The following is a 24,147-nucleotide window of genomic DNA, read 5'->3' on the forward strand; positions in this document are numbered from 1 at the left end:
CGCAATTTCGATGGTCACGATGGTCACGACCATCGCGGCCATCAAAATGCACGCTCGTATAGCCTGTGGGTGGTGACCCACAGCTATACGAGCGTCCAGGAGGACGCTCCATGAAAATGGAGCCCGGCCCTCATTCAGAGCGTGCGCTCTGCTCAGAGCGTACGGCTCTGAATGAGGGCCATAGACATCACCAAATGCTGGGTTTCATCCCTGGTGATGCTCTGTCAGACCTCTACTGCAAATGTCTTCAGTTCCAGCTTGTTATTGGGGCATTTTCCCTTCAGTTTTGTCTTCATCAAGTGAAATGCATGCTCAATCGGATTCAGGTCAGGGGATTGACTTGGCCATTGCATAACATTCCACTTTTTAGCATTAAAAAACTCTTTGGCTGCTTTTGCAGTATGCTTCGGGTCATTGTCCATCTGCACTGTGAAGTGCCGTCCAATGAGTTCTGAAGCATTTGACTGAATATGAGCATATAATATTGCCCGAAACACTTCAGAATTCATTCTGCTGCTTTTGTTAGCAGTCACATCATCAATAAATACAAGGGAACCAGTTCCATTGGCAGCCATACATGCCCACGCCATGACACTACCACCACCATGCTTCACTGATGAGGTGGTATGTTTTGGATCATGAGTAGTTCCTTTCCTTCTGCATACTCTTCTCTTCCCATCACTCTGGTACAAGTTGATCTTTGTCTCATCTGTCCATAGGATGTTGTTCCAGAACTGTAATGGCTTTTTGGATGTTGTTTGGCAAACTCTAATCTGGTCTTCCAGTTTTTGTGGCTCACCAATGGTTTACATCTTGTGGTGAACCCTCTATATTCACTCTTGTGAAGTCTTCTCTTGATTGCTGACTTTGACACATATACACCTACCTCCTGGAGAGTGTTCTTGATTTGGCCAAATTCTTTCTGTTGTGAAGGGGTTTTTCTTCACCAGGGAAATAATTCTCCTGTCATCCACCACAGTTGTTTTCCGTGGTCTTCCGGGTCTTTTGGTGTTGCTGAGCTCTCCGGTGCGTTCTTTCTTTTTAAGAATGTTCCAAACAGTTGATTTGGCCACACCTAATGTTTTTGCTATCTCTCTGATGGGTTTGTTTAGATTTTTCAGCCTAATGATGGCTTGCTGCACTGATAGTGACAGCTCTTTGGATCTCATATTGAGAGTCAATAGCAACTGATTCCAAATGCAAATGTCACACCTAGAATCAACTCCAGACCTTTTACCTGCTTAATTGATAATGAAATAATGAGGGAATAGCCCACACCTGTCCATAAAATAGCTTTTGAGTTGATAGTCCCATTACTTTTGGCCCCTTAAAAAGTGGGAGGCACATATAGAAAGCATTGTAATTCCTACACCGTTCACCTTATTTGGATGTAATTACCCTCAAATTAAATCTGAAACTCTGCTGTTAAAGCACACCTTGTTTGTTTCATTTCAAAGCCATTGTGGTGGTGAATAGAGGCCAAAATATGAAAATTCTGTCAATGTCCCAATATCTATGCACCTCACTGTATATCAATAGTAAACCTTTGGAGCTTAGTATTTTGGTAATCTCCAGTGTGCATGCGCCATGTTCCCTAATATCAGTGGGAAGATGGCTCTGTGGACGAGGAGGGACCTACTTGCAAGGTAAGATGCCTGGTTGGGGGGGCCCGCTGCTCAGATGATGAAGTCTGTTGCACATAGGTTAATACATGCCTGATGCATCATATATACCCTCATATTACAGCTAAAATAAGGAAGATTAATGTGAGCACCCCATATCTGGGGTGTATTTATAATGGGTGCAAAGTGTGTGGTGCACATGGTCCCCTGGGTCCAGGGGGGTCCACACACTGCACACCCTGCACCCAAATAAATATACTCACCTTTCCAACGGTGTGGAGCTGGCTGTTTCCCTGGTGATTCGAGCATGCGCACTATAGATGTCCAGGGAACGTGGCATGGGTGCCATGTTCCCGGAGACCTGTACATGCACAGTAGACTCTAGCACAATGCCAGAGTCTACTGCACTGCCAGGGAGAGGAGGGGGCCTGATCGGAGCCTGCACACAGGCCCCCTCCTATAATTAAAGTGCCTCTGCCCCATATCTTAGGTGGTCCTTACCCAGAGGAAGTTATGCAAAGTCATTTGTATTTAATGTTAAAATGTTACTTGGGCAGTTCTGTGATGATCCCATATTTAATTAGCTGGACAGCCAGACAGCAAAGACTTGGTTATAACACCCAAAATTGGAGGCATCGGGGATAAAAGGTATGGGAGTTTTTTTGTTATGTGTGGAGACTGGGAGTTCAATGTCTGTACTGAAGTTTGTAACCTGCATTTCCCTTACGTTCTTCCTGGGAAGACCTAGCTGCATGTTAACATTGTAAGTTTATTTTCCTTTTATTTGAAATTGCAGTATGTTTGTAACTGTTTCCTTTGTAACATGTTTTATTACATTGTACTCCTTTTTGTAAATAAAATATTCATTATTAGCTATAAACTGATAATTGCTAGAAATAGGGGAGACCTTCTTACCTAAGTGGGAATTGTCGTTGAGTCTGTGCAATTGTGTTATAAAGTAAGGAGACCTGTAGCTGTAATTATCACAGGTGGTTACAGTAAAAGGAAGTGTTATACGATCTAGGTATATAAATTACGGCACTCTGGCAATAGTCAGGGTGCAACCCATCAATGATACTTAATGAGGTCTCTGACACGTATATATATTTGAAGACAAACCAAGGCAATGGCCATCTTAATTAACAACTACATTTTGGAGCTCATTCAGGGGTGGACGCATTTGCAGACGTCTGTTGCCGCAATTTTTGCTGCAGTTAATATGCTAATGCTGTGGTCATTGGTCTTCCTATTAAAAGGACCACCAGTGCTATCCATCACCATACATATTAAGATGCATCAATATTTCACCAGCATTATGGAGGTGCAGGTTCCCCCTCTAAACATGGAAGCCTATGTCACTGCAACTGCGTCTTTGGAAACAGTTGCTGACCCCGAAACGCCCAGTCTGCCTAGCCACCCCCATTACTACCCTGAAATGCCCACAGATAATCACTCTCTCTGCATCCAAATTTGTTCTTCATCTCAGACAGACAATATATAGATGTGTAGCAGTAAAGAAATGTCCATAATATATCTGGCTTTAGATATTATAAATAAAGACAAGTACACTGTATGGATACAATATATACAAACAATGTATTTAATGATTGGTATAATTTTAGTTAAAGTCTGATAATCAATATCAGCACTGTCTCAACTACATAATATAAGCAATATAGCTGTTCTATTGAAGGAAGTAAACAGGTTCATATATATTGAGACAGCAGCCGTAAAAGTTTAATAATTATTTTAATACACTATATTTCTTTACTGCTACACATCTATATATTTTAATACTTCACCACATTTTGAAATCATACAATATTTTAATAGATAACAATAAAAGTATAAGTTTTAATATATTTTTTGGTTCAGAGTGCACCCTACTAGATGCTTTCTTTTTTCTACTTCTTTGAAATTATTAGTGTTTGTAAATATGGGCTATGGGCAAGAACAATAAGACGTTGGGAAGAGTAAGGGAAGAGTTAGTCCTGTGATATTGCAGGTAAGCAATGAACTATTGTTCCAATTTCCAATAAGGTGAGATAAGGGGACAGCCGTCATTAATATTGATCATTGGTGACAGATACCTGTCTATAAACAGTGTTGCTTTGACACAAAAGGGACGAGGCAGACTTGCATGCAGGTTCATTTTGCAGACAGATCCTGTCATTTTTAGCACTGAGCATGTTCCTTAGCAGAGTACATGCATCTCTGTGAAATTCCTAGTCAAATGTAACTCAGTCACACTGGCTAAATGAGTGTAACTGGGTGGTAACAGGGTAGTCGCATGTTGGTTGAGTTGAGTGAGGGTGTGTTGTGGACATCTAGATAGAATAAATAAATAAATAATTGTGGGCTATTCAGAGTTGTGCACAGACATTCATCTGATTTCAGTTGGATCTCTTGCATTACATATAGGGCTGGTTCAAATGTGCACTGATAATGATGGATATTGAACTAGTGTATGGATAGGGGCAGTGTGGTCACGTAGATGTGTACACCTCAGCATATGGGTGAATACCCGCATTTAGATCTGTGCATGTAGTGCAAGTGCATTTGCGGGCGACTTGCATGCAACTCTAAATCTTCCCCAAATAATTTAATTTATTTATTAACATTTTTTTATATAGCGCAACATATTCCATTTTGGAAACTTTAATAGAACAAAACTGGGGAATAACAGACAAACAAAGAGGTAGGAAGGCCCTGTTCGCAAGTTTACAATCTATAGGGAGATATGCATTGATACACAAGGATAAGTGCTATATATTGCATATTGGTCCAGACAGAATGCAGAGTTTCTTGGTGGGCTGTATGATCCAGTCACACAGGAATGTTGTCCAAAGGTAAGGAGAATGTGAAAGAAAGACTATGGGGCATATACAATTGGGCGCAAGGTTTAGTGAGGTAAAAACCTTGCACCCCTTGTGCCCAATTTAGAAATACTGCGGGTATGCACATTCCCGATACCCGTGGTATTCAATTCCAAAAATAAAAGTCGCTGGGTTTTCAGTTCTGAAAACCCTGTGCCGCGTATTTAAAAAAACCTAAAATACTCCACTTACCTTGCCTGGGGTCTCCAGTGGTCTCCGCGGCTCCCGGTGGCCTCCCCTTTGTCTTCTTACTGGAGAGGGGGCTGCTGGGAGTCCCAGGGGCTCCTGGGAGGCTCCAGGGGTTGATGGGAGAGGCAAGGGCTGCTGGGAGATGTAGTTCTTCCAACGCCCATCCCGGGGGGCCACACAAACACTGTGGGGGCACACTGACAGTGGGACACAAACACACACACACTCATACACACACATATTCATACACACTTACATACACCACACACACTGACATACTTACCACTGCTGCAGAAGAGCCGGCTCCCGACGCTGGATGAAGAAGACAGTGCTGCAGGAATTAAGCAATTAAGGACTAATTAAGCTAATTGGATACTTCCAATTGCTTAATTAGTCCTCAGGGGGGGTGCGCGGGGGTGTCAGAGCAAGTCCCAGTGATTTTACCTAAAATCAACAAAAAAAACCTCCTGATGTGTGTTTGAAAAAAAACACGCACCTAGTAGAACAGCAAAAAAAACGCACCTGCAGGAAAAACCTCGCAGGTGCGGGATTTTTGCTATTCTCGCAGCCTATTGAATATACCCCTATGTGTGAGGTTATGTGTGGACTGAATGTACTTTGAAAGGGGATGTAATTAGATATGGAAGCTATGATGGTTACATGGGCAGAATCTGATAAGCTTGTCTGAAGAGGTAAGTTTTCAGGGAACGCTTGAAGGTTTGGAAACTAGACAAAAGCCTTATTGTGCGTGGGAGGACATTTTACAAAGTGGGTGCAGCCAGAAAAAAGACCTTTAGCGTGAATGGGAGCAAGTAATGCGTGGAGATGAGAGACACAGATCTTGTGCTGAGCGGAGTGGTCGAGTAGGGAGATATTTTGAAATGAGTGAAGAAATGTATGTTGGTGTGGTTTGATTAATAGCCTTATGTGTAAGTAAAAGTACTTTGTGTTTAATACGGTAGAAAACCGGTAACCAATGGAGGGACTGACAGAGCGGAGCAGCAGACGAAGAATGTTTGGTGAGTAAGATCAACCTTGTTGCATTCATAATGGATTGTAGTGGCGATAGCCTGTTCTTGGGAAGACCAGTAAGGAGACTATTCAATAGTCAATGCGGGAAATAATGAGTGCATGGATTAGAGCTTTTGCAGTGTCTTGTGTAAGATATGTTCGAATTTTGGATATGTTTTTTAAAGTTATGTAACATGATTTTGAGACAGATTGAATGTGGAGAACAAAGGACAAATCAGAGTCGAGGATGCCACCTAGGCAGCGAGTTTGTGGGATAGGGTGGATTGTCGAGCTATCAACAGTGATAGAGAAGTCAGGTTGGTAACTGTTATTGGCCGGTGGAAATTTATCTTTTAGTCTTGGCCTCTGAGTGCCAGCTGTCAGGAGGGCACAGAAGGGGGAGGGACAACCACATCTTTACAAGTGAAGACTATGTAAATGCTGCGTAAATAGATGTGTGCTACAGGCAGCCTGAGGCCATTTACACAATGTATATGGCCCTGCCTCTTCCTGTACTTCTCCTCCTGGCTCTGGGATGGGGGCAGGAGGGGGTTGTTGGATGGCATGAGGGGATTGTTAGGTGGTGGTGCCCGGAGTTCTGCCACTGGGTTTTGAATTTGCCATATTAGTTGCTTCATGCTGGCTGCATATGAAATGCTTGACCCTGTGCTGAACCTCAGTTCACTGCTCCAGACAGAATCCAAGGTGAAATGTGACCTATACCTATGCCCTAAATGACCTTGTTCTACCTATTATGCAGCATATTTAGATTAGGGACATTTAATTGCACCATTTAAATAGCGCTGCTTTTTACACAACCCCTAGTACATGTTTTAAATGTGTCCCAAATGAATCACCTGATTTGTTCAAATCAGCCTATTGCTCTGGAGGCTTATAAACGCTGCCATCTTTATCTTCTCACACTACCAGTCAGTCACAAAGACACACATATACAGATGTGCCCTGCTACATCTTTGCTTCATATGCAGCAAATCGCGGCACGCATGACGCAAGGCATGTGCCTGTGAGCAGATAGGTGCACTGCAATCGCACACGCGCTTCTATAGGATTGCATGGTGCAATCGCAGTGCGTGCCATAGCGTACCGTAGCATATGCTGCTGCGGGTAATCACATGGTGCGATGCGTGCGCACATTTCTAGCGCGATCGGCAAAGATGGAGCAGGACACGTGTAGATGCTGTGATGTGAAATTGGGCAAATCACTGATTACTTCCCATTATATCCTTTTAGCACATTTGTGTACACAGGGCCTGATTCAGAGCCGGACGCTAATTGCGCTCGCTCGTTCAGAAAAAGGGGCCGGCTATTTAAATTGAGCGCTCGCTCTTTGCGGTCTGTTGACGCCTCTATGTCTGAGCGAGCGAACAAAACATGCACTCGCTATTTTGAAAAGACGCCCCCTGGCCGCTCGCATCATACGTCATCTCCGCTATTTATTAGATTATTCGAGTACATCGAAAGGTGTCTGAACTGCTCGCAGTGCTTGTGGTTGGATTTTCCTACCGCAATCATGCGAACAGTTCAGGCTAAGAAACCATCAAGTGACGTGGTCGATGACGCTGCTTTGTTAATTATGCGCACCCTTAAAACGCCTGTTTTGACCGTTTGGCACGCCTGCGTTCGGATCTCCACTCCCCATTTTCAAGCACCTTCCCCTGTTACCACCCACAAACGCCTCATCCTGTCACTCAAATTAGCAGGCACTCGCAATTTTGCGAACACATGTTTTCCGACCGCACTGACTGGTTGGCGTGTGCGCATTACGACCCATACGCATGCGCAGATGTGCGAACATCGCTCGGAGCGAACGAGCGGCCGCTTACGAGCGGCTCTGAATCAGGCCCACAGTTTCTTAAATATTCCAGCATCTGTGCTAGGACTAGCCAAGCACATTCTTTTATTTACAATTATTTTATTTAAATACACTAACTGTAGTTTTACATGTTGCAGTTCCATTGTCTCTCACTGTAATGGGTAATCATTTCTACACCATAAAATCTAAACTGCTTCAAAGAAGGTTTAGGAATTCTTTAACAAACAGAAGAGGGCACTACACTCCAGATTATGGTAAAGAGATAGGATCTAGGCTAAACAAGTCATGTTCACTTAAATGAAGAAGCATTTTCGGTTTTGTTATTTATTATTTTGATATATGTGAAAATGTTTTTGAAGAGCTGTTCACCATGATTACTGCTTCACTGATTTACTATATAATAACACCTGCGGAGGAGATGTACTAATCCTTGGAGACAGATAAAGTTAGAACCAATCAGGTCCTAACTGCCATTTTTCAAACACAACTTGTAAAGTGTCATTTAGGAGCTGACTGTTTGGTACTTTATCTCCATCAACTTTATCTCTCTCCAAGGCTGAGTACATCTCTCCTGCGGGCAAATTAAAGAAACCACAGTACAATTAATACAAACAAAACAACAAATGGCAGTTCTGGATATCTAATTCTGCTATGTACAGTACATTTCTTACTAATACTTTATTTTATGTAATCTATATTGTCAGGTTTATTTACTATGAGATGTATATTTCACTCATCAAGAAGGATTATGTGTAAAAAGTGTCTTGTTTTATCGACCACAAAAAGAAAAAATCATTAGAGTGCAATGTTAGGAAATGATACCAGAAACAAGTGGAATTTATCAAAATATATCCAGCATATACAAGCAGCAATTACTGTAAGCTACATCATTAAACAGTTGTGTCTGATGAAGTACAATGTGACTTATTAAATAACATGGAGTGATGTTTGTGGAAATCTATAGAAATCTTATTAGAAGGAGAATTTTTTTTTTTCTAAATGGGGCTCTCTGGAGTAAATTATATATCATTATTATATTTTCATTAACATATTTTTCCAAAAATTCCAGTGACAAAATAAAATATAAAATGACAAAAAGTGTTCTTTGTGGTTTAAAATTACTAATATAGGAATTTGTAATAGATTGGGTAATACCTATCCGAAAGAAAGATCTTTTTAAGATTGTCTTCAAATTGCACAATATATACAATTTATTAATATTTCTTATACTAAGGGGTCTATTTACTAAGCAGTGTTAGGAGACAGAGTGAAAAGTGTTAAGAAAGTGATAAGGTGCCAGCCAATCAGCTCCCAACTGTCATCTCACAGGCTGTGTTTGAAAAATGACAGTTGGGAGCTGATTGGCTGACACCTTATCACTTTCTTATCACTTTTCACTCTGTCTCCTAACACTGCTTAGTAAATAGACCCCTAAATAGTAATAGCATAGATAATCATTATTAGTAACACTTTCACATTCCTTCTGTAGCACCCTGCTTCCTTGCAAATTAAATCCAATCAATAGGTTTATATAGCTAGATTCTCCTTATAATTGTATAATGTATATGGTATTATTAGCCTGCAGTATATAACATTAATTCAAATGATCACAAATACAGTATAAGTAGAAGTTTTCATATATCAGAAAATATACCATGTATACAGGGGCGCTGAGAGGGGGGGAAGCGGGTACAGATTACCCGGGCCCGGGCTTCCTGAGGGGCCCGGCGCCGCCACCCCCCCTCACAGCAGCCCAGCACACAGCACAGTCTCCTATGCCTGTGCGGGGGAGCGATAACACTGATCACGCCCCCCTGGCTTTGCGCCAGGCTGAGGGGGCTCAGAGCGCGGTGCTGCTAATCTTTTTTTTTCCTCGACAAGGGGGTGTGGTCACGCCTCCCGCGATTAGGCCACGCCCACTATTACCGGGGCCCGCCACGGCTCTTGGCGGGCCTGCATGTATAATTGGAGCAGAATGAAATAGATTAGCTTTAATAAGTATTAATTGCTCTGTTTATAATATAATTATTAACTTTACTGAGGGAAACAAAGTTGATCGATCTGTTACACTATATCTAATAGTTAATATGTGTTACAGCATACTCAATAATAAAAACGTTAGCAGTGGCTAATTAGAAAGTAATTCCTTTTTTAGGAGCTCATTAACAAATGTGTACGAAAATCTTTACGGAAATGTGAGTTATATAAAAACATATCTTTCATTTTACCTCTTAAAATAATATAGTTTAGTCAGACTCATATAGAAAGTTAGTCTGTCCCTGAAAAAGCAATGATAATTGATAGCAAAAAATATTAGCAAACAGTAGCTAAGCTTATAATAAGTGTTAAAATATAATAAATCAAGACGATAAAAGTCTGGCGGCGAAAATGATTGTTTTGAATTAACTCTCAAATGAGACCGAATGCAATAGAGATAAATTCAATTGTGCTTCATGCTAATTTTCAGAATCTGTTCTAGAGTGTGACCCTGCATCTGTGAACATTTAGGGCTCTATTTTCTACAATCCGCATATTGAATGCAGATTGTAGTGTGATATTAACGACTGAATTCGCATTGCGAATTCTGGCAATATCACAGGGATTTACTACAAATCCCTTGCAGGGATAGAGCTTGCGATAAAGCTCTGTCCCTGTGAATCCGAATCCCCTCTGCACACTAGTCACGGTATTTTCGGAAAAAATGCCGTGACAAAGTGCCCGACGCTGCTACCCCCCGGTGCTAAACCCTGCCTCCCGGCAGTAAGTCCCGCCCCCCGTGATCGCGGACCCCCAGCGACCCCCCCCTCTCCCTTAATTACACTTACCTGCATGATTCGGGCCTCTGGTGATGTCTTCCATGCCTCCAATCAGGTGATATCCCATACTGCACTGGGGCCCGATCACCTGATGACCGGCCCGCAGTGCAGCATGGGAGACCAGCTGACCGGAGGGGAGTCATCACCGGAGCCCCGACCACCGGTCCATGGAGTCAGGTAAGTAAATTTTTTTTCTTTACTGTTTTTTTTCTTTTTGCAGTGTTTCAGCTTGCTTTAGACCACAAAGCTGATCACTGGGACCGGCTCCGGGCTCAGCTCTGCCTTTTAGAGCAGAGTAGGAGTCCGGTAACCAGGGGAGACCCTGGATAACGCCCCCTCCAGGCGGCATTATTATCACAGGGCTTTCCCCGGTATTTTTTTACAATTTATTTTTAGTAACTTTGGTCGGATCACATTTCCCATTGCAATTATGGGAAATGCGATCTGATTACTAAAAATAAGTGATAATTAGGTGTTGGAGTAGAATTTTACTCCAATTGCCCTGTAATAACTGTAGAGGATACTAAAATAATGTGAAAAGGGTGTGAAAACACCATTTTTCTCTTTATTTTAGTAAAAATAATGTTAATAAATAGAGCCCTTTGTGAGATACTTTAAATCAATTAATACAAAGCATATATACTTTTGGTGTGCATTTGGCTGAAACATCCATGCAAATGTTTAAATTAAATTAAATTAACCTTGTAGTTGGCATAAATCATGACTGTGACATATCATACTGTATATTGCAGAGACAGATTTGATATCAATACATACAGAACATAGTATCTGTTCTGTGTAAAAACTTATTAATGGCAAGCACAATTCAGATGATACCTATAGTAGCATTTGCACAAATATAAAGTATCAATCATATATACAGTGTATCATATATATATCATATATACAGTGTATCATAGACAGCAAACTTGCAGAGAGCACAAAAAACAAGTCTGAGCAATTGACATATTAAAGCATGTAATGTGTGCATGTAAGTATAGGAGTATAGATAGTACAACACTCAGATGCCGCTATCCTTTCTACTTATTGTTGTCATCCAGGGAGAGGACAACAAATGAGAGAGGGATTTGTGACTGTTGATAGAAATAAAGGATAGTGAGGATATCAACTTCAGTTCAAGGAGTTGGTTGGCCCCTGATATTAAATACACTGCAGGGGCAGGATGCATTGTGGGAGGGACATACTGATATGTGTGTGCAGGGTAGAAGTCTCCTATTGCCAATTTCGGTGTTCCTCTGGCATGTGGAGCCAGAAGTTGTACAGAATGCGCGTGTCAGCACTTGGGGCTTGGTAACCTGTCTGCCTGTTACAGCACGCCATTGTTATTGTGTCTCATCTTTCTCTATGCAATTTATATGCTCCTAATTCTTTATGTTTTGCATTATGTTGGAATACCAGCTAATGCATAGGGGGCAATTTATTTAGACTTAAGGGGCCCTTATATCAGCTTTCATTTGAGGCAAACCTACATTTTGCAGATGATTGTGTAAAAAACTGGCAATGCATATGGGGTTCACCTATTCCCGATTTTGACCAAAAAATTATCAGAATCTGTGAATCAGGTTGTCCAACATGTTGGATTTTGCTGACAAAAAGGGGCTGTAGCAGGGGCATATCTATAATAGGTGCAGGGTGTGCGGGTACAGGGGGGCCCACACCGCACACCCTGCACCCATATTTTTAATACTTACTTCTCTGGAGACCCATGTTGGAGCTATCAGCGCTGCAAAAATCAGCTGGAAAATGGCCAATTACTGTAAGCTACATCATTAAACAGTTGTGTCTGATGAAGTACAATGTGACTTATTAAATAACATGGAGTGATGTTTGTGGAAATCTATAGAAATCTTATTAGAAGGAGAATTTTTTTTTTTCTAAATGGGGCTCTCTGGAGTAAATTATATATCATTATTATATTTTCATTAACATATTTTTCCAAAAATTCCAGTGACAAAATAAAATATAAAATGACAAAAAGTGTTCTTTGTGGTTTAAAATTACTAATATAGGAATTTGTAATAGATTGGGTAATACCTATCCGAAAGAAAGATCTTTTTAAGATTGTCTTCAAATTGCACAATATATACAATTTATTAATATTTCTTATACTAAGGGGTCTATTTACTAAGCAGTGTTAGGAGACAGAGTGAAAAGTGTTAAGAAAGTGATAAGGTGCCAGCCAATCAGCTCCCAACTGTCATCTCACAGGCTGTGTTTGAAAAATGACAGTTGGGAGCTGATTGGCTGACACCTTATCACTTTCTTATCACTTTTCACTCTGTCTCCTAACACTGCTTAGTAAATAGACCCCTAAATAGTAATAGCATAGATAATCATTATTAGTAACACTTTCACATTCCTTCTGTAGCACCCTGCTTCCTTGCAAATTAAATCCAATCAATAGGTTTATATAGCTAGATTCTCCTTATAATTGTATAATGTATATGGTATTATTAGCCTGCAGTATATAACATTAATTCAAATGATCACAAATACAGTATAAGTAGAAGTTTTCATATATCAGAAAATATACCATGTATACAGGGGCGCTGAGAGGGGGGGAAGCGGGTACAGATTACCCGGGCCCGGGCTTCCTGAGGGGCCCGGCGCCGCCACCCCCCCTCACAGCAGCCCAGCACACAGCACAGTCTCCTATGCCTGTGCGGGGGAGCGATAACACTGATCACGCCCCCCTGGCTTTGCGCCAGGCTGAGGGGGCTCAGAGCGCGGTGCTGCTAATCTTTTTTTTTCCTCGACAAGGGGGTGTGGTCACGCCTCCCGCGATTAGGCCACGCCCACTATTACCGGGGCCCGCCACGGCTCTTGGCGGGCCTGCATGTATAATTGGAGCAGAATGAAATAGATTAGCTTTAATAAGTATTAATTGCTCTGTTTATAATATAATTATTAACTTTACTGAGGGAAACAAAGTTGATCGATCTGTTACACTATATCTAATAGTTAATATGTGTTACAGCATACTCAATAATAAAAACGTTAGCAGTGGCTAATTAGAAAGTAATTCCTTTTTTAGGAGCTCATTAACAAATGTGTACGAAAATCTTTACGGAAATGTGAGTTATATAAAAACATATCTTTCATTTTACCTCTTAAAATAATATAGGTTAGTCAGACTCATATAGAAAGTTAGTCTGTCCCTGAAAAAGCAATGATAATTGATAGCAAAAAATATTAGCAAACAGTAGCTAAGCTTATAATAAGTGTTAAAATATAATAAATCAAGACGATAAAAGTCTGGCGGCGAAAATGATTGTTTTGAATTAACTCTCAAATGAGACCGAATGCAATAGAGATAAATTCAATTGTGCTTCATGCTAATTTTCAGAATCTGTTCTAGAGTGTGACCCTGCATCTGTGAACATTTAGGGCTCTATTTTCTACAATCCGCATATTGAATGCAGATTGTAGTGTGATATTAACGACTGAATTCGCATTGCGAATTCTGGCAATATCACAGGGATTTACTACAAATCCCTTGCAGGGATAGAGCTTGCGATAAAGCTCTGTCCCTGTGAATCCGAATCCCCTCTGCACACTAGTCACGGTATTTTCGGAAAAAATGCCGTGACAAAGTGCCCGACGCTGCTACCCCCCGGTGCTAAACCCTGCCTCCCGGCAGTAAGTCCCGCCCCCCGTGATCGCGGACCCCCAGCGACCCCCCCCTCTCCCTTAATTACACTTACCTGCATGATTCGGGCCTCTGGTGATGTCTTCCATGCCTCCAATCAGGTGATATCCCATACTGCACTGGGGCCCGATCACCTGATGACCGGCCCGCAGTGCAGCATGGGAGACCAGCTGACCGGAGGGGAGTCATCACCGGAGCCCCGACCACCGGTCCATGGAGTCAGGTAAGTAAATTTTTTTTCTTTACTGTTTTTTTTTTTTTTGCAGTGTTTCAGCTTGCTTTAGACCACAAAGCTGATCACTGGGACCGGCTCCGGGCTCAGCTCTGCCTTTTAGAGCAGAGTAGGAGTCCGGTAACCAGGGGAGACCCTGGATAACGCCCCCTCCAGGCGGCATTATTATCACAGGGCTTTCCCCGGTATTTTTTTACAATTTATTTTTAGTAACTTTGGTCGGATCACATTTCCCATTGCAATTATGGGAAATGCGATCTGATTACTAAAAATAAGTGATAATTAGGGGTTGGAGTAGAATTTTACTCCAATTGCCCTGTAATAACTGTAGAGGATACTAAAATAATGTGAAAAGGGTGTGAAAACACCATTTTTCTCTTTATTTTAGTAAAAATAATGTTAATAAATAGAGCCCTTTGTGAGATACTTTAAATCAATTAATACAAAGCATATATACTTTTGGTGTGCATTTGGCTGAAACATCCATGCAAATGTTTAAATTAAATTAAATTAACCTTGTAGTTGGCATAAATCATGACTGTGACATATCATACTGTATATTGCAGAGACAGATTTGATATCAATACATACAGAACATAGTATCTGTTCTGTGTAAAAACTTATTAATGGCAAGCACAATTCAGATGATACCTATAGTAGCATTTGCACAAATATAAAGTATCAATCATATATACAGTGTATCATATATATATCATATATACAGTGTATCATAGACAGCAAACTTGCAGAGAGCACAAAAAACAAGTCTGAGCAATTGACATATTAAAGCATGTAATGTGTGCATGTAAGTATAGGAGTATAGATAGTACAACACTCAGATGCCGCTATCCTTTCTACTTATTGTTGTCATCCAGGGAGAGGACAACAAATGAGAGAGGGATTTGTGACTGTTGATAGAAATAAAGGATAGTGAGGATATCAACTTCAGTTCAAGGAGTTGGTTGGCCCCTGATATTAAATACACTGCAGGGGCAGGATGCATTGTGGGAGGGACATACTGATATGTGTGTGCAGGGTAGAAGTCTCCTATTGCCAATTTCGGTGTTCCTCTGGCATGTGGAGCCAGAAGTTGTACAGAATGCGCGTGTCAGCACTTGGGGCTTGGTAACCTGTCTGCCTGTTACAGCACGCCATTGTTATTGTGTCTCATCTTTCTCTATGCAATTTATATGCTCCTAATTCTTTATGTTTTGCATTATGTTGGAATACCAGCTAATGCATAGGGGGCAATTTATTTAGACTTAAGGGGCCCTTATATCAGCTTTCATTTGAGGCAAACCTACATTTTGCAGATGATTGTGTAAAAAACTGGCAATGCATATGGGGTTCACCTATTCCCGATTTTGACCAAAAAATTATCAGAATCTGTGAATCAGGTTGTCCAACATGTTGGATTTTGCTGACAAAAAGGGGCTGTAGCAGGGGCATATCTATAATAGGTGCAGGGTGTGCGGGTACAGGGGGGCCCACACCGCACACCCTGCACCCATATTTTTAATACTTACTTCTCTGGAGACCCATGTTGGAGCTATCAGCGCTGCAAAAATCAGCTGGAAAATGGCCGCCGCGGCCATTTTCCCAGCATCTTGCAAATGCGCAGTAGAGAAATCGCTTGGAAAATGGCTGCCGCACCGGTTTCCTGGTGATCTGCGCATGTGCAGTAGACTCTGGGTACAGAGTAGTGCCCAGAGTCTACTGCTGAGGCGATGTGCTCAGTGCGCTGTCAGCTTCCCTCCTTTCTTAAAATGCCCCTGGGCTGTAGATTGCCAGTGTATGGTACCGATCAGCTGTTTTGCACACTGTTACTATGAAAATGTTGAGCCTTTCATCAGTGCCAGATCCGTTTTTTGGTGAAAATGATCTGCAAATCACTGGTACCTGTCGGCAATGCATGTGCACATATTGGTGAATTGGAGAATCATTTGTGATTGCTGATATTTTGGCCCCAATATAAGCATAATTACAGTGGGCTGTAAGTTGAAATCAGCCTCTTATTAATATTATAGTGAATCATCCCTTTTAATGTCAGTTACAGAGGAAAATAACAAAATGTAGTATTAAAGACAATAATGCTCCTTCTCCTTTGAGGATGGTCTCACTGGCAATGATATTGTGCAAATCGGGGAATGTTTCCTTGCTTCTGTAATCCTACTGTAGCTGCTGTTGCACGCAACCATATGTAATGGTAAAGAAAATCAAACACTGTTATTCCCATTTTTAAAGAATGAATTTAAAAGGACTGATGTAACCATTATTGTTTTTTTTTATTCTGCTAGGAAGCGATTTTTTTTCTGCTTCTTGTTTTTCACTTAATACATTTGTCCATTTTGATAACATTCACTATAACAGGGTCATTGTTTGCAAAATACTGTGGATTTTTTTTTAATTGTTGGCAATGGAAGCATGTACATCATAGAAAAATATTTGTTACAAAAATAAATATAAACATTTTGCTTTCTAATGTGGAAACGGTAACTTGTCAAGTTAACAAAGACTTTGTTTAGCTCAAATCCCCGTTCACCAGACAATTCGGTTTATTTTCAATCCTAGTGATAACATATGGAGAAGTAGAAGTCAATGTTTAAATAAACTTGCTCCTGTGATTGGGCTTCCCCATGTGAACATGGATTTGCAGCTGTTTCTCATGGGTGAGGTCGCTACTCAAAATGACATTAAAAGGACTTCTAAATGATGGACCACCAACAACTGATTGGAAATAAGAACAGTTTTGTAACTAGATGTAATTTATGCTCTTCGGAAAATTCATAGTAATGTTATCTGCTGCAGCTACGGAACCCGCTACATACATTCTGGGGATACTTTAAATTAAAAGATGTGAACGGACTGTCCATCAACCCTCACTTTTAGAAAATCCTTTTCTAAAAGTTTCCCTGCTGGAATCATAGTCCTGTTTCTTCAAAGACAGTCTGACCAATAGGTTTAACGAACAGAATATTTAACACCTTGCACCCACCAATGGGTCAAATGATTGGGCAGCAAATTTGTAGGTTTAGGGTAACCCAGCCCGTTAAGAATAAAACCAAAATAGTTAATTACAGTGGCGGCTTCAGACGTGGGGCTGCATCACAGTCCAAAATTAAAATAATGGAGCCACACTAACTGTCCTTCCAAACACAGCTGGACGGGACTCACTGGCAGTTGGTGTGGTTCCCCTATTTGAATTTTGGACGCTGCAGCCCCACCTCTGGAGGCACCACTGGTTAATTACATTAAGCGCCTGTAAGGAAAGTGGCTAAGTTCTTAATAATTTGTAGGTGCTGGAAACAAAAATTGGTTATATACTTTTACTTTAAAAATGTCAAAAAATATAATAAAGGAAACACTCCGAATATGCCTAACTAGGAAATAGTGTAGGAGAAAATAGTACAAATTTAAAAATGTTAAAACAAAAACAAAAATATGTAAATAAAAATAAATGTAAAAAAAGAAAAGGAGAGGTTAGCAACCATAGGCAAAAATAGGAAGGAACATCCCCTCCCCAATCTGCAGCTGCATCCTATTGAGACAGGCAGCGACAGACACCTAGAGATAGGTTACACGCTGTTTGTCTGTCCCCTAGGGGAGCAGCATAGTCCCCATACTGTTGCACTCCTTACAGTTACTCCGCTCACATCTGTAGGGAACACCTCTCAAAGAGAATCAGCAATATATATCAGGACTTTATTCTTTGGACTATTACCTTTATTTAAGGATCCCTATCTGGATTTCTTAAGCTCACACAAAGAGACTCATAATCATATAAACTAAATTTTTTTAGAGGTGTGGCACGCCATCCCCTAAAACCATCCAGGACATTGCTATACTACCCGTTTCATACACTTGAAATATTGTGGATTGGATTATTTTATGCCTTTTATCATTTATTTTTGGGGCTTTGTTTTTTCTTTCCATTTTTTCTGCCTATTTTAAAAAGTAAAAATGTATAATAATTTTTTGTTTCCAGCACCTACAATTTATTAAGAACTTAGGGCCTGATTCAGACCCGGACGCTAAGCTGCTATCTCACGCTATGGCCGATAGTCGCCCATATGCACATGCGTATGCGTCACAGTGCGTGAGCCAGTCACTGCGAACGGGAATCGTGCACACGTAGTACACAGACTAAGCGCTACTTTGAGTGAGAAATAGTGCCGTTTGTGGGTGGTAACAGGGGAAGGTCCTGGAAAACTGGGGAGTAGATGTGGGAACGCAGGCATGTCTGAGCATCAAAACGGCAGCCTACAGATGGGTCTACAGATGGGCCCAGCTAGTTTGTTGCTCATTCGGGAGTCTGTGTCACACCATGGAATGTTACGTGATGGCTGGACTTTGACGTACCATGGTATTCTTCAACGAAAGATACGCTACGGCATGTAATACAGCACTTAACCACTGGGTGGCGAGTGCTCCAATGTTGTAATTTGTACTGAATACTATACTGTTAAATTGGATGGATATCACATTCACGCACTGTATTTGCATGTTCGCACAACCAATCTTTTTAATATCACAAACTGTAAGCTCTCAGAACGGGATGCAAACCAGTACACATACTGTACATAACTGTACAGTAGTGTAGTTGTCGTGTTGTTATGATGGTATAAACGATACTGTAGATTAATGAGATGCAAGCACAGCTTCCAATGAGATGGGATGAATTATTCTTTAATGGTGGGGTACTGTGTATACACAGTATGTACTAGTATAATATTTTGTAAGGAAGACACTTTTTTATTATTAAAAACAGCATCGGGTGGGTGGAGTGCACAAGGATGAGACCGCTATGTGCGGTTCTTGATATAACTGGTGTGTGGGCTAGAGGTTAGGTGATCGCTTTGCAACAGTGCTTGTCCTGGGTTCGAGCCCTGGAAAATAATATATTTTTTTGGCACTGTCGGCGCTGTCCCAGACTTAGACACTATGCTGAAACTTGTAGTGGGCTGTTTAAAAGTGAGGCATTGCAAATTGATTGTGCATTTTAAAACTCACACTTGCGGCACTGTCGGCATGTCAGCGCTGTGGTGGCTGTCAGATCTGGGAGTTGCAATGGAATCTAAGGCACATACCCAGTAAAGCCGCTACATACGCCAGTCATGTGCCACATGCCATGGTGTATGGAGGATCATAGTACTATGCATGCCCAGTGGGTCCGAAGTCACACACAATGGGATCTCTGGCACATGCCCACTGGAGGGGTTGCAATGGGATGTCTAGTGCATGCCCAGTGGAGCCGCTCCATACGCCAGTTTGTGCTATGCCATGGCATATGGAAAATCATAGCACTGCACATGCCCAGTGGGTCGGGAGTCACACACAGCAAAAGTGGGATGTCTGTATTACATGCTGACTGTGCGTTTGAAGTTGCACACTTGTGGCACTGCCGGCACTGTACCAGACTTAGATACTGTAGCGATTTCATGACTTTAGAAACTAGTAGTGGGCTCTGTTTAAAAAGAGGTCTCTGTATTACAAACTGATTGTGCATTTAAAACCGCAAACTTGCGCCAATGTCAGCACATCGGCACTGTGGTGGCTGTCAGCTCTGAGGGGTTACAATGGGATCTCTGGTGCATGCCCAGTGGAGGGGTTGCAATGGGATGTCTGGCGCATGCCCAGAGTAGGCGCTCCATACACCAGTTCACGCTATGCCATGGTGTATGGGCGATCAAAGCACTGCACATGCCCAGTGGGTCAGGAGTCACACACAGTGAAAGTGGGATGTCTGCATTACATACTGACTGTGCAGTTGAAGTTGCACACTTGCTGCACTGTCAGCATCGTCGGCGCTGTCCCAGAGTTAGACACTATTGTGACTTCATGACTTTAGAAACTAACAGTGGGCTCTGTTTAAGAGAGAGGTGTTACAAACTGATTGTGCGTTTAAAAATGCAAACTTGTGGCAATGTCAGCACTGTCGGCGCTGTCCCAGACTTAGACACTATGGTGATTTCATGACTTTTGAAACAAGTAGTGGGCCCTGTTTAAAAGTGAGGTCTCTGTATTACAAACTGATTGTGCTTGAAAAATGGAAACTTGTTACAGTGTTGGCATGTTGGCGCTGTGGTGGCTGTCAGGGGTTACAATGGGATCTCTGGCACATGCCCAGTGGAGAGGTTGCAATTAGTGGGCTCTGTTTGAAAGAGGGGATGCACACTTGCGGCACTGTCGGCACGTCAGTGCTGTGGTGACTGCCAGCTCCGGGACTTGTACATGGAATCTCCGGTGCATGCCCAGTGGAGCCGCTCTGTAGCCATGCAGCGCCCTGCTAGTCACGCTATGCTGTGGCGTAAGGAGGCTCATACAGTAGTAATGTGCATGCCCAGTGGGTCGGGAGTCACACACAGAGCATCAGGTCTCTTCCCCCAAAGTAAGCAAGAGCCTTTCATTACCATAATAAAGGATGCTCTGTTAGCCATTTACTGTAAGCAGTCAGCTCAAGGTTTGCCCTTGTGTCCTGAAAAGGCGAGGAATGGTAACAAAATAATAATAAAAAAATGAACATTGTTTTAGCCTTCCAGGATTCGAACCCGGGACGTCCACACTGCCTTGCGATCTCCTAAGCACTACACCACAAACACCTGCCATACCAACAACTGCACCTGCCGTGGGTGTGATGAATGAGCGTTGTGCATCCTGAGTGCATTATCAGTGCATCTTATAGTGGGTAAGATGGCTACCAGAGACCGCCACTTCACCCCAGGCGAGCTTCTTCTCCTGGTAAAGTGGAGAGACATACCTCTCTCCAACAACTGGGTGAAGAAGCTCGTCTTTAGGAGAGCACAGGGAGAAATCCTGGCCACATTTGGACGCCACTGGACTTTCTCCCTCCTGGCTGCTGGCGTTGGGATACGTCATATCCATTCCGTGTGTTTATTTTAATATTTCTTTTGCTGTGGAACTATAGATACCAGCGGTCCTGTAATGCCCCGCATGCTGGTACTTGTGGTTCTCCAAGTGACAGCATTCGGTGAAGCTTGCTACAGTATATAGTAATAATAAAAATAATAATAATAATAAAAAAAAATTATAATCCCATTACAGGTCTCAAACTCGGGATGCCCGCTCTTCAAAGCGGTGCCACAAGTGTGCGTCTTAAAATGCAAAGTCAGTTTGTAATCCAGGGACCCCTCTGTGACTACTCCAGTATCTGTGTGGGACTACGCACAGTCAGTTTGTAATATAGAGACACGTCTTTCTGGGTTGACATCTAGTTCAGTGATGGTTTTATGCACCACTGTTAAAACAACACTACAAATGTCCTAGCAAATGGGGGATGGTGTCATTGGGAATGGTCACCATTCTTCGCCTTTTCAGGACACAAGGGCAGACCTTGAGCTGATTGCTTAAATGGCTTACAAAGTGTCCTTTATTATGGTAATGAAAGGCTCTTGCTTGCTTTGGGGGAAGGGACCTGATGCACTGTGTGAGACTCCCGACCAGCTCAACTGGGCATGCGCCACAGCATTGCACGACTAGCAGGGCGCTACAGTAGTGTCCAACTTCAACGCACAGTCAGCTTGTAATAGAGATCCCTCTTTCAAACAGTCCGCTACTACAGTAGTTCCTAAAGTCATGAAATCACTATAGTGTCCAAGTCTGGGACAGCGCTGACAGTGCCGCAAGTGTGCAACTTCAACCGCACAGTCAGTTTGTAATACAGAGACCCCTCTTTCAAACAGCCCACTACCAGTATCTGAAGTCATGAAATCACTACAGTGTCTAAGTCTGGTACAGTGCCGGCAGTGCCGCAAGTGTGCAATTTCAACTGCACAGTCAGTAGGTAATACAGACATCCCACTTTCACTGTGTGTAACTCCGGACCCACTGGGCATGCACAAACTATCTTCCATACGCCATGGCATAGCGCAAACTAGCATATGGAGCGGCTCCATTGGGCATGCGCCAGACATCCCATTGCAACCCCTCCACTGGGCATGCACCAGAGATCCCATTGTAACCCCTCGGAGCTGACAGCCATCACAGCGCCGACGTGCCGACATTGGTGCAAGTTTGTGGTTTTAAACGCACAATCAGTTTGTAATACAGAGACCTCTTTTTTAAACAGAGCCCACTACTAGTTTCTAAAGTCATTAAATCACTATGGTGTCAAAGTCTAGGACAGCGCCGAAAGTGCAGCAAGTGTGCAACTTCAACTGCACAGTCAGTGTGTAATACAGTGCTGTGCGTGCCTGTGAAATATTTTTATATAAAAGTACAGGACTCACACACTTAATGATTTAAAACTTTATTAGACATTCTTCTACAGCCCTGATTCCATGAGGAAAATGCTGTACTACAGTATATTGTACAGAATCACTTCTTCTGTCAGCCTATCATTGGGCGGTGATATAGAAAATGCATTGGAAATCAGACGCATGCGCTGTGTAGTTTAGGAAAAGTGACACCTGGTGGACAAAAAGTTGTATTACACATTATGACTTTTTTTTAGTGCTCTGCTACGTTCCCTTATGAAACTTTCTGTGTGACAAGACTCATGGCTTAGTGTGTGGCGCGCTTGCATGGCATGCTACATGGTGTATGGAGCAACAAACTAGCTGGGCACATTGTTGTTTTTCAGTCTGCAGTGATCACAGTGCTTGCGGTGGGGTAAGGTCTACCTCAAGGGCTGCGAGCAGCTCCGATGGCTCTCGATGTTACTGATTAATCATACACTTCCTGGAGATGACGTGTGCTAAGAAAGAAAAGTGGGCGTCATTACACCGGCATGCGATCACTCTGCCGTCGCTCTCTAAGACATAGAGCGTGGCCGTGCATTGTTGGAATTTGCATGCCCGGCCCCTGACGGCTGCGAAAGTGCGCTGCATTGTGTCCGGGTCTGAATCGCCCCTCAGGCTCTTTCCTTACAGGCACAATTTGTAATTAACTATTTTGAACAATCGGGTTATCTCCCCAGATTTAGGTGACTGGGTAAAAAAGGGTGCATTTGGGAGTGTTTATTTTTTCAAAATGAGAGTATTTTTTACCTGGTGCCCTACATGTACCTGAGGGCCCTGGATGCCAGCATATTAGAGCTGTCAGAGGTTCTGGGACCAGTATTGCATCTGAAAAAAATGATGGAATCTAAACATTTTTATGCCAACACCAACTGAAATGTTTTTTTTTTTTTTAGAGAATGCCTATTTTAATTGCAGGCCCAGTAATCACCATAAAGATGATGATGGTGTCTCTATGGGATGATGATATACTTAATAGTGTAATCTTTATATGTATGTGATTTAGCAGGTACATTATGCAGTCTCCAACTCGATGTTCACAGTGTTGACATTCATGTTGACACCAGTACTGTATGATGACACTTATGATGTTGCCATAGTTAAAATGTCTACATAATAAATATCAACACCTGGAAAATGTCAACATGGACAGAATGTCATATGAAATATCGACATTGTGAAAATGTGGACATTGGCATTAGGGCTAGGTTTAGGGGTAGTGGTAGATTTAGGGGTTAGGGTTAGTTGTAGGGTTAGGGTTAATGGCAGGGTTAGCGGTAGCGGTAGGGTTAGCAGTAGCGGTAGGGTTAGGGGTTAGGGTTAGTGGCAAGGGTTAGGGTTAATGGCAGGGTTAGAGGTAGCGGTAGGGATTAGGATTAGCAGTAGCGGTAGGGTTAGGGGTTAGGGTTAGTGGCAAGGGTTAGCGGTAGGTTTAGGCTTAGAGTAAGATTTACCTTAAACAGATATTGTCAACATTCTGATTATGTTGACATTTCATCACTGTTGACATACTGAATGTTGACATGATGAACATAAATGTTGATATTGTCAGGTCAACATTATGAATTTTGACATAGTCGGTGTCGATAAAATATCAAACCCGATTAAGCATGTACACAAAATTTTTTTTTTTTTTTTTTTT

Source organism: Taudactylus pleione, unplaced genomic scaffold (genome assembly GCF_031769625.1).
Source record: "Taudactylus pleione unplaced genomic scaffold, aTauple2 ptg000006l, whole genome shotgun sequence".
NCBI lineage: Eukaryota > Metazoa > Chordata > Amphibia > Anura > Myobatrachidae > Taudactylus > Taudactylus pleione.